Source organism: Bos mutus, chromosome 27 (assembly GCF_027580195.1).
Source record: "Bos mutus isolate GX-2022 chromosome 27, NWIPB_WYAK_1.1, whole genome shotgun sequence".
Taxonomy (NCBI): domain Eukaryota; kingdom Metazoa; phylum Chordata; class Mammalia; order Artiodactyla; family Bovidae; genus Bos; species Bos mutus.
In genome coordinates, this window is record NC_091643.1 from 20,268,405 (window position 1) to 20,279,796 (window position 11,392).

The 11,392-nt window shown below is 43.2% G+C and overlaps 1 non-coding gene across 1 annotated transcript; it reads right to left on the minus strand.

The window, feature by feature from the left end:
• Nucleotides 1–11,073: 11,073 nt before the first annotated feature.
• On the minus strand, nucleotides 11,074–11,180 carry LOC138985987 (U6 spliceosomal RNA). Its single transcript, XR_011462940.1, has one exon. It is a non-coding gene; the product is annotated as a U6 spliceosomal RNA (small nuclear RNA).
• Between the last annotated feature and the right edge of the window lie 212 nt (nucleotides 11,181–11,392).

An 11,392-nucleotide genomic window follows, 5' to 3' on the forward strand; every position in this document is an offset into this window, starting at 1 on the left:
TCTCTATCTTAGCAGTTACCTTCATAGAATTGACCTCAGGGGCTTTCCTGGTGGTCAGTGGTTAGGGCTCTGTGCTCCCACTGCAGGAGGCGTGGGTTTGATCCTTGGTCAGGGAACTGAAGCAAAAGAAAGAATTAACTTGAGATTGTAATTATTTGCCTGGTTTGTTTGAGTTCCAGATTAAACTGGAAACTCTGTAAAGGAGGCACATCCAGCTGGTTTACTGTTGTTTCCAGGTGCCTAGGGCAAGTCTGGCTCATGGTAGCACACACTCGTGATGATGGGTAAGGTGAAAAGGAGACAGAAGCTCCAAGAAAAAAAATCACTGCAGGGTGGGGGCAAACAGCTCACATTTCCAATGCCCCAAAGCCATAGTTGTACAGAGTAAAGCAACCAATGAAAAGGTAAAATTATGTTCCATAAAATATGTTTAAGAAGAAAGAAACATGACTGAGGCACTAAAAATATGATCAAATAACATGGTTAAAGCCAGGTGACTCCACAGCTATAGGAAATCCTAGTTAATTGGAAAAATCAGCCAACTCAACACGGTTCTTCAAATGAGATCTGACTAGTCGTTCTTTCACCAATGCATTCACCACTCCATTTCACAATGAATATAGACTGTGTCTAGCAAATATGGAATGAAAACTTTTCTGGAAATTGCTGGGAATTTTAAGTAGCAGATAACATCCTCCTCCTCTTCCTCTTCAGTGACTAATAACTGAAAATATTAAACAAAAAAATCCATTTTCTTTACCCTTTAAAAAAAAAAGAGAAAAGAAAAGTGGCTTTGACTCCTGTTTCTACCTGAGACCAGGAGTCTTGTTCTGCCTGCTCTAGTCCCATTTGGAGTCCTTTTTGCCCTTGACATGGAACTCCAAGGCAAATGACTTTTATACTAAGCACAACCTCTATTCTTCAATCCTCACTTCTATGTACACACATGGAAGTGTGTACTTTATAAAGTGTTCCCTTTATAATCATTTCATTAAAAGATACAATGCAGTTCACAGAGTAGAGACTCAGTAAACGTCTGCAATGGACATGAATTTGAGCAAACTCTGGGAAATACTGAAGGTCAAGGGAGCATGGTATGCTGCAGTCCATGGGGTCTCGAAGAGTCAGACACGACTCAGTGACTGAACAACAATAACAACAAACAGCTAAACAAACACACCCCCAGAGTGTGGATGTGGATTCCTCTCTCAGAGAACGTACTTCCCCCATCTTGTCCTCCCCAGATGGAATGCCTCCTCCCAATCACTCAGTTCCTGTAGTCCCTGGGCCATAACCCAGGGGTACTTTGGGAAACTCTCATGATCGCTAGAACCCTTTTGAGCCACTTCCAGCTTGTCCCCAGTCTAGCCCCGATCGCAGCTTGCCTCACTTCCACCGATCCAGAGACATCAGTTCCACCCAAATCTAGGACATGGTGGGCTGTGAGACATGGAGCAGTTTTTCCTTTGCACTTGAGAGCTGTCTGTCTCAAGGGTAAAGCAAGTTGAATATTTCTGTTGATTTTTTTTAACTCCAGTAATTCCAGTGTTTTCCCTACAAGGCAGCTCAGTGAAACAGAAAGAGCAGTGACTCGGCTGTCTAGAAAACATGGTGGTTACATGTCCTGGGTCTGCCCCTTCCTAACTGTGATCTCGGACACACAGGGTCTTCGCCTCTCTGAGTAGAAGGTCATTACCATTTACTCTAAAAACCCTACGTGTGTATTTTTCATCCTAACCCATACGGGTTCTCTTGACCAATATATGGAATTTTCTCTTGGGAAAGAACAGTTTGCTGATATGGCAGGTGTCCAAGAGTTCTTCCCGCTGAATTATCATCAAAACAAGACAAAGCCCCACAGTCGTCGGCTGTCCAGTAAGGTTCCACAGGGATACCTAACGTGATGAAGTGTTTCTTTGATGTTTCTCAGTCTCAGTCTTTGCTGGATTCTTGGGGCTTTGTTTCCATGCAGGCCCTTCTAGCAAATAGAAACATTTATATCATTATGTCCCATGGCATTGCTGAAGTTCAACAAACAGCACTTTTGAACAGGAGCAGATTTGAATGGCTAGCATTTATTTGCCTGGGTGATGATAATTAGCTCTATAATTTACTTCTTTGTCTTGGTTAGTGCTGAAATCTCTAGACTGGGATCTCTAATCCCCTGGACTGGGATTAGATTCCCTAATCATTCAAAGGAAAATTCAGAGATTATCTCTACTTCACTGTGGATATGAGCATCTGAAGGACGTGTGTGCATGCTGAGTTGTTTCAATCATGTCTGACTTTTTGAGACCCCAGGGACTGCAGCCCACCAGGTTTCTCTGTCCTTGGGATTCTCCAGGGATTGAACCCACGTCTCTTACATCTCCAGCACCGGCAGGCAGGTTCTTTACTGCTCGCACCGCCTGAGAAGTCCCATGCTCTCCCCTAATTCTTGAATACGAAGCAACAGCTCTTACAAATCCTTCATTAAATAACCATTTAGCTATCAAGGTCATGAAACAGAATGAAATGAAGGACTTAGTCATTTAAAGCTAGGCTTTATTTGTTTATTTTTAAAAGCAACATTCATTGTCACTGTTATAACTGCTTCTGCTGACGGAAAGGGAAATATCACTACCTAGTTTCTTTCTGCCCGAGTGTTAGAGTGAAGCGACAAGGTAGGTGATTAAATAGTTAATCCCACTGGGGGACTGTAAGTAGGAGAAACTATGGGAGACTCCTATAAGTTAATGATTACTCAAGAATCCAGGCTTGCTTGACCACAAAATCAAGCAGGCTTGCTTAGCAACAAAACCATGTAGCAAAGGCATGAGACATGCCCCCAAACAATAAAACAAGGGCGGCATGAGCCCCACCTCCTGCCCAGTGAACTCAGTGAGTTAATGATCCTTAGGACATAAAAAACAATCATTTGTGGACCCAGTTTGACCACATAGGGACAAGGAAACTCTCCTGCCCAACCTGGAGGCAAAGCTGATGATGGAAATATGATCTCTACTCAAGAAAGACAAATAAATTCTTCTCCCCTTCTCCACTTTTCCTTTGATTATAGAACTGTAACCCTCTAAGTTCCTGGGTGCAGCATTTCTCACCTACCTGCTTGTAAGCCTCACAGCATCCTATTTTAATAAATCACTTCCTACCTATCACTTTGCTCTCCCTGAATTCTTCTCTGTGCTGAGACATAAAGAACTCTGAACCAGGGGGAGTGGTGGTGGGGTGGGGTGGTCTCTGCTCTGAACTCATGGAGACTCCCTGTCTCCATTCCCTCAGGCAGGTTGATCTGGGGAAAGATTACCTGTTGAGCATGCCCTGTACATTCTTTGGTCCCTTGAACAGAAGACCAGAAGCTGCTCATGATGCTGGGTCCAGCCAAGGGAGAAATCACTCTCTCTCCATCAGCATCCATGAGGCAAAATAATCAGATATCAATTTGGCTGAGTGAGGATGATATATAATTGAACTTGACTGTGTGGCTGGCTTAATTTTTGTAGCTTTGGATTGGCATTTATCTGGCCCTGCAGCAGCGAGCTCTTTTCCCATGAATGGTGGTTAATTAGAATGGTTTTGTTTTCCTTAATGGATTGATAATTCTTTCTATTACATTTAAAAATAATTTTTAAACATTCATTTCCTCGGGAGAAAAATGGCATTAATAGAAGGGGACAGTGGTAAAAGCCAGGCATAGACTGTTTCTAATGCAGGATTTTTCTAACAGTATTTTTCTAATGCTATTAATCTAGAAAGCCTCCAGACATGTCACAGTGGTGTTTCGAGGGTTCAAGGGATCTCACCATTAGCCTATGTCTCAGGCTCGGGGAATGACTTAGTAATGCTTTTAGGAGGCAGATTTAGACGTTGGATTGCTGTTTTCATGTTTTCCACATACTTTGTAATTGACTAGTGTAGTCACCCTCTTCTTCCTCTAATGTAGGACCCAGTGGGTCCCCAGGTACTCATGCCAGCATGCCAAGATGACCTAGGTTCACTTTGGCCTCTTCCTTGATCTCACAAAAACGTGGGGGGCTACAACGTGTTGGCCTGTTTTCTCCTCTGTTCTTTTTCCTGCAAGAAATGGTATTTTAGTGAGCTTAGTATGTGCCAGGAACTATTTCAAGAGCTAAATATGTATTCATTCCTTTTATCCTCACAACAGTCCTGGTAGGGACTATAATTGCTCCCATTTAAAAGATGAAGTAGTTGAGGCCCAGAGGATTTAAGTAATATATCCAATTTCATAGTAGATGGGAGTCAGGTAGGATTCCAACCTAGGTTCTCTGACTCTTGTGCCCCTGCTCTTCACCATTCATAGATGGAGATTAGTGAGCAGACATTACATTTCAGCTCCATGATAATAGTAGAAATATCAGTGATATAAAGATCTGTGGGGAAAAGTCAAATATATGGTCTCGAACATTCAGGTCAGTCGCCTCTAGAGATTGCTTTGCGTGTGTGTGTGCTCAGTCACTTCAGCCTAGGGACTGTAGCCCACCAGGCTCCTCTGTCCATGGGATTCTCCAGGCAAAAATACTGGAGCAGTTTGCCATTTCCTCCTCCAGGGGACCTTCCTGACCCTGGGATCAAACCACATCTCCTGCATTGCAGGCAGATTCTTTACCATTGAGCCACAGGTGAAGCCCTAGAGATCGCTTTAGTTTGCACTAAAAAACAAAAAGAGAGAGAGAGAGAAAAAACACTTCTAAAAACAGAGTTACAGTGCATTGCTTAGTCCTTGAAATCCACCCTGTACCCACAGCCCAGTCTTCTGCTACTGCTTATCTGGGAGGCTCACGTCTCTTCATAGTTGTAACCTATGTCTTCCATACTCATCGGAACACATCCTTTCTCCAGATTCCTGGTCTTCAAGGAAATGAGCTCATCTCTTTGGTTCTTCAAGACCCTCCTCTGGCTTTTCTATATCCATGCACAAGCAGTCCTGATCCCCACCCCTCTCTCCCAGTGGGATGCTGGCTTTCTACCCTCACCTTAATTTTCTCCCAAGCTCAGTCAGTAAAGAATCTGCCTGCAGTGCAGGAGACCTGGGTTTGATCCCTGGGTTGGGAAGATGCCCTGGAGAAGGAAATGGTAACCCACTCCAGTATCCTTTGCTGGACAATCTCATGGACAGAGGAGCCGTTGGGCATGACTGAGCGACTAACACTAACTAAACATCTCATCTCATATGGTCTCTTTGTCTTTGATTATCTACTGTTTACCACCCAAACCTAAATAGAAAGGAGCCCAAAGGCTAACCACCCAATACTGGGCTCCTGAGGGTCACATATTGGGGTCAATGACCCAGTTGTCTCTCTACTTCCTGCGTGTCCTTGGTTTACCTGCCCATTGCCTCTCCCACCTGTAATGCAGGTGCCCCAGGGCGGTCTATAAAGGGAAAGAAAAGCTGAGCACAACCAGAGACCAGGAGGGGCCTGTCTAAATGGGACATTAGGGCATCCTCTCAAGTCTACAACATCACTGTTGCCACTGGGGAACCACCAGTTCTTGTTCAGAATTTCAAGCAGGAGCTCGAGCGGAGTTTCTGGAGCATGACACAGGAGGCTCGTTTGATTCAGACAAATAGAGGCAAATGTTAAACTAAATCAGAGAATATTGAAAGGAATATATGTCTCACTGGCAACCTCAACTCACGGTATGTAAAACGGAGGGTATCATTTCCAGCTAAAACACTTGCCTGCCTCCCAGTCTTGGCAGCCACTGGCTTCCTTGATTTCTCCTTTTCCTTCTCATCCCATCAGCAAGTCCTGCTGGTGCCACTGCTAATGTGTACCCTAAATCCTTCCATTTGCCTTCATCTCCATTCTCATCCTCTCATCCGTGTCACCATCAACCTCACCTGCACTCAGCCACCAGCTTCCTAACTGGTCTTCCTATTCCACTTTGCCCCACCACATCCATTCTCCACACAACAGCCAGAGCAACCTTTTGAAAACATATACTGGATCCCATGAGTACCCTGTTTAATGCTCTCCAAAGTCTCCTGATTGCATGTGAAATAAACTCAAACTCCTTACCATAGCTCACAGGGCTCTGCAGTTGCAGACATTGCCAACCTCTCCATCTTCATCACATGCCCATCTCTGCCTTGATCCCGAACTGTAGCCACACCAGACTTTGTCTCTTCATTGTCATCAACTCTGGATTCCCAAGCCAAATATTCCCTTGGCCTGGAACACTCTTCCGCAGGAATCCACGTGGTTGGCTTCAAATCATTCATGCCTCAACTCAGATGGTATCTAGAAAATCACAGTGGGCTACAGATTTGAACAATGCATTTTGCACCGATGAACATAGCCAAGAAAGAGCATCTATGCAGAGAGGTCTCCTCTGACCTCAAGTCTAAACTACTCAATGTTTATAACGAAGATGTGGTACACACACACAATGCAATATTACGCTGCCAAAAAATGAGTGAAATAATGCCATTTGCAGCAATGTGGATGGGCCTAGAAATTATCACACTAAGTGAAACAAGTCAGACAGAGAAAGACAAATATCATATGATATCACTTTATGTGGAATATAAAAAAATGAAACAAATGAACTTATTTACAAAACAGAAATAGACTCTCAGACATAGAAAACAAACCTATGGCTACCCAAAGGGGAAACTGAGAGAAGGGATAAATTAGGAGTTAGGGATTAACATATACACACTACTATATATTTTTTATGGAAAACCCAGAGAAGCGAAACATCCAAGAGTCCAACTCCAATAGCCCATGGTTCTGTAAGGAAAGTGGCTTTGCTGTCCCCTTCTGGATCATAAACCTAATAAGCCCAGGAACTGTGCTCTACAACCGACAGCCATTATAAACATATCAAAGTCAGCCCATAGATTAAAAAATAAATCAATCCGTGAATAAGTATATTGAGGTGGGAAACCAGAACTCAAAGAACTGATACACTCTCATCTTGGAAAAACTACAGTTCAAGAAGGAACTTGAGATTTCCATATGAAAGAGAAGACTGGAATTTGTATGCAGGTTTTGTTTTTTTTAATTTCATCCCAAAGTTGACAGCTGGCCAAGAATTTTCCAACTTATTGCCTCTTTCCTAGTTTTAGGATGAAACTGTATTTGGTTTGATTATATAAGAAAAAGAGAGAAGAGACTTTGGCCTGCATAACAAACCACAGGACTCTTCTTACCTAAAAGTGTACATGGAGGTATTGTTTTTATCCCTAAAATAAGGCCATTTACGTAAACACACATAAAACATGCCAGCATGGCATGTGCCTTCTTTTTCCAGGTCCTTTGCCTGAGGATACAGAGCTGATGGGCTGGTCTACATCGGACCCAGATGCTGAGAAAACCCAGGTTTCCCAGGAACTTAAGAGCTACCCTGTCTTGACTCAACATGTCCCGCAGTTCAGCTGCCACACGTGGTTCCCTGCTTGTAATTCAGTCACCATTCAGGCTTCAGCTTTGTCTACACAAAGAAGAAGTAGCCTCTCCAGAGTTCCAAGGATCTAAGGGGTCAGAGACCGCAGTTCAGCTTCTGGCAATCTGTGTACAACCATGCAAAGAGCTCTGGGAGCTACCCTTGAAATACCTGGTCCTGGGTTTAACTTCATGTGGCCCCCTGGGGACTTGAGGGTCTGCTGAGATGGTAAGTTACACCTGGGCCCTCTGATCAGCCTGCCATGTGAGTGCAACTTGGATGTAGAGTCTAAGGTTTCCAACCCCAAATCAGAACCTATGGACTGGAACATGATCTGATAAGTGAGTCAGTCCTGGAGTATTAATCCCTATTTGTATCACTTTAATCACTTATGGGAAAATTTAGCACAGTGGTTTAAAATTCTAGCTTAATAGGGAAAGATGTGTATGTCAACTTCCAATACATCAGTCATTCTCTACCTTACTGTCCTATTTTTTTTTTTTTTTCATTAATGATCTGAGTTTATATTATTTATTTGCTTACAGGTCCTTGACTGTTTCTTCCACTAGAAAGTCAGACCTACAAGGACAGGAACTTCATCTTATCCACTGTTACCTCTACTCAGAACGGCATCTGGCATATAGTAGGTGTTCAAACAATAATCATGGAATGAACAAAATATTCAAAACTAGTCAAAGTGTTTTTGGTAAGGGGGTAGGAACCCAACTTTGTTAAATTCCCTCACATGTTCCATTCTGGTAACAATCAACACCAAGACAGGGGTGTTAACCCCAATTTACACCTGAAGAGACAGTACATCTTCTTAGGACGTCAACAAAACACAAAACAGAAGCCAGAATAACAGCTTTTTGTCTCTGGGCTGAGATGATCTCTCTAAGGAAGGAGGATAATGAGAGAAACCAGGGAAGGGCATTGCTGATTTTTAGCTGAGAACAGGATGGTCAATCAGAAACCAGAGCTTTGCCGAGGTTCAGCCTCTGAGCACAAGATGGTCAATCAGAAACCAGAGCTTTGCAGAGGTTCAGCCTCTGAGCACAAGATGGTCAATCAGAAACCAGAGCTTTGCTGAGGTTCAGCCTCTGAGCACAAGATAGTCAATCAGAAACCAGAGCTTTGCAGAGGTTCAGCCTCTGAGCACAAGATGGTCAATCAGAAACCAGAGCTTTGCCGAGGTTCCCCCTCACCCCGGGCAGCTCAAAGCTCGCCAGCCTGACTATCCTTCAAAATTCTGCTCAAATGTCCACTTTCACCTGAGGCTTATTATTCCTAAGACACTGTCATCAAGTTTTCTTCTTTTCTAGGGCATGCGTTCCACACACCCAGACAGAGAAGGCTTTGGCAACTGGAGGGCATGTCTGCTGTATCTGTAAGTGGTGGGGTTGTTGGTCCAGCGTGTGGTGTGCTACTTAGGTGCCCAAAGTCCTGCACCCACAAACCTCTGCTCTGACAAACCCACCATGCCCATACGCCTACCATTAGAATTCCACCTTTGGTTGAAGCATGTTTTCAGAAGGTACTCGTTAAAGTAAAGACTGATTTATTTACTTAGCTTTGTGTAGGAAAGGATGCATGACTGTGGGCCAAGGAACCTGGTTGAGGTGGCAGAGTCTGGAGTTCTAGCGGCTGATCTTACAGGGACGGGCTTCCCTGCGAATTGCGTAGTGTGATGGAATTTGGTCATGGGAACGTGAATCCAAAGATACATCAAAAACCCAAGGACTGGCCTGCAATCAGCCAGGCATGCTTATCACCTTGTAACAGCCCAGACTCTGTACCGTCCTAATTCTTACCAGCAAAGATCTGGCACATGGGTAAACAATATCCAGAAGTCTGGGAACAGTTCATAAAACCTGGGTTAATGGGGCTGAGAAATAAGGAAGTAGGGTGCACAGCAGCCCTTAGTACCGAGGAAACCAAACGTCGGTCGGGAATCAGAACTGGGGCACTGAGTTTTGTCAGAGACTGACTTCAGGCTGCACTGCTGCCTTATTTGTGCTCAGCGACCCAGTTCCTCAGAGGTTCTAAGTGAAAGTGAGCAGGAGCCTCACCTTTGCTTTCATCCAGCAGCTCTAGGGACCCAGCTTCTCCCGTGCCCTCTGCTTCCCCAGTGGAATCCCTTTCTCCCCCTCCTTGCTGAGCATCTAATGCACATGGTCTGTTCAGGTACACACTTCTGTTTGGTATTACTGATTAGTAACAGTTGGTGTATTTATAGGCATAAAATGCAAATTACCTACCTTCCATTAGATATTCATTTCCATTTTAAAAGCTGATACCACAACTTCCCCTTGTCTTCAAGCAAAGTGAGATCCCCCTTTTATGAATTCTCATTGTATGCTAGGCTTGCCTTTCATAACTTTTGCCACAAAGGTAAATGGATGATTGTGTAGTGATGTGTGTGGTGTCTGCAAAGACAGGAACTATGTCTGTCTTAGTCATTAATTTGTCCCTTAGCACATAATAGAGCACCTGGCACACAGTGGGTGTTCATAGATATTACACAAATGAATCAATGGATGAAGGAGGCATGGCTAGCGTTGGGACTCAACTTTGGGACCAAGATTTCGTCACTAAGGGAAGGCTGGGTGAGAATGGATACATGTATCTGTATAGCTTTGTGTATGCTGTGTGTATAGTCCCTGTGCTGTCCCCCTGAAACTATCACAACATTGTTAGTTGGCCATATGCCAAAACAAAATAAAAAGTTAAAAAAAAAAAAAGATTTCCCCACCAGACCCAACGTAGTCCTGGGGTTAAAAGACTTACCAGTTGACTCATTCCATTTACCCACCAGCTTGGGATCAAGTGCCTGCTTTTTATTTCCAGCCTTTTGACAATATCTGGTCATCTTTGACATTACCTCCTTTCCTCACCCTGATTTTTTTTTAAATACAGTTTTTATTTATTTTAAAATTAAATTAACACAATGTTGTGTTAGTTTCTACTGTACAGCAAAGTGAATCCACCACAAGGATACACACATCTCCTCCCTTAAGGGATGTTTTCAAGCATACAAGCTGTAAACAGGGTAATCACCCTCTCACACACCCATACCTCAAACTCCTTGTCTACTTTTTTTTTATTGGTTTTTAAAAGTTAATTTATTTTTTATTGAAGGATAATTGCTTTACAGAATTTTGCTGTCTTCTCTGAAACCTCAACACGAATCAGCCACAGCTATACATATATCCCCTCCTTTTTGAACCCCCTTCCCATCTCCCTCCCCATCCCACCCCTCTAGGTTGATACAGAGCCCCTGTTCGAGTTTCCTGAGACATACAGCAAATTCCCATTGGCTATCTATTTTACATACGGTAATGTAAGTTTCCATGTTACTCTTTCCATGTATCTCACCCTCTCCTCCCCTCTCCTCATGTCCATAAGACTATTCTTATGTCTGTTTCTCCATTGCTGCCCTGAAAATAAATTCTTCAGTACGATTTTTCTAGATTCCATATATATGTATTAGAATATGGTATTTATCCTTCTCTTTCTGACTCTCCTCACTCTATATACTAGGTTCTAGGTTCATCCACCTCATTAGAACTGACTCAAATGCTTTCTTTTTATGGCTGAGTAATATTCCATTGTATACATATACCACAACTTCTTTATCCATTCATCTGTCGATGGACATCTAGGTTGAAAAATATGGAATGCTTTACAAATTTGCATGTCATCCTTGTGCAGGGGCCATGCTAATCTTCTCTGCATTGTTCCAATTTTAGTATATGTGCTGCTGAAGCCAGCACTGATATTTTCGTCCATTTTCCTATCTTTGGGATTCAAGTTCTTCCATCTATCTTCTCTGGCTTCTGACGTGGGCCTCGCCTTCTTATTTAAAGGGCTATGAATACTAATTTTCCTTAGTTTATTTTATCCCTGTGTAGGCTGTTGTTCCTGCATTTTGAGGCCACCAGTGTTGGGCTATCTCGTTTTCACTGAACACCTGTGAACCCTTATC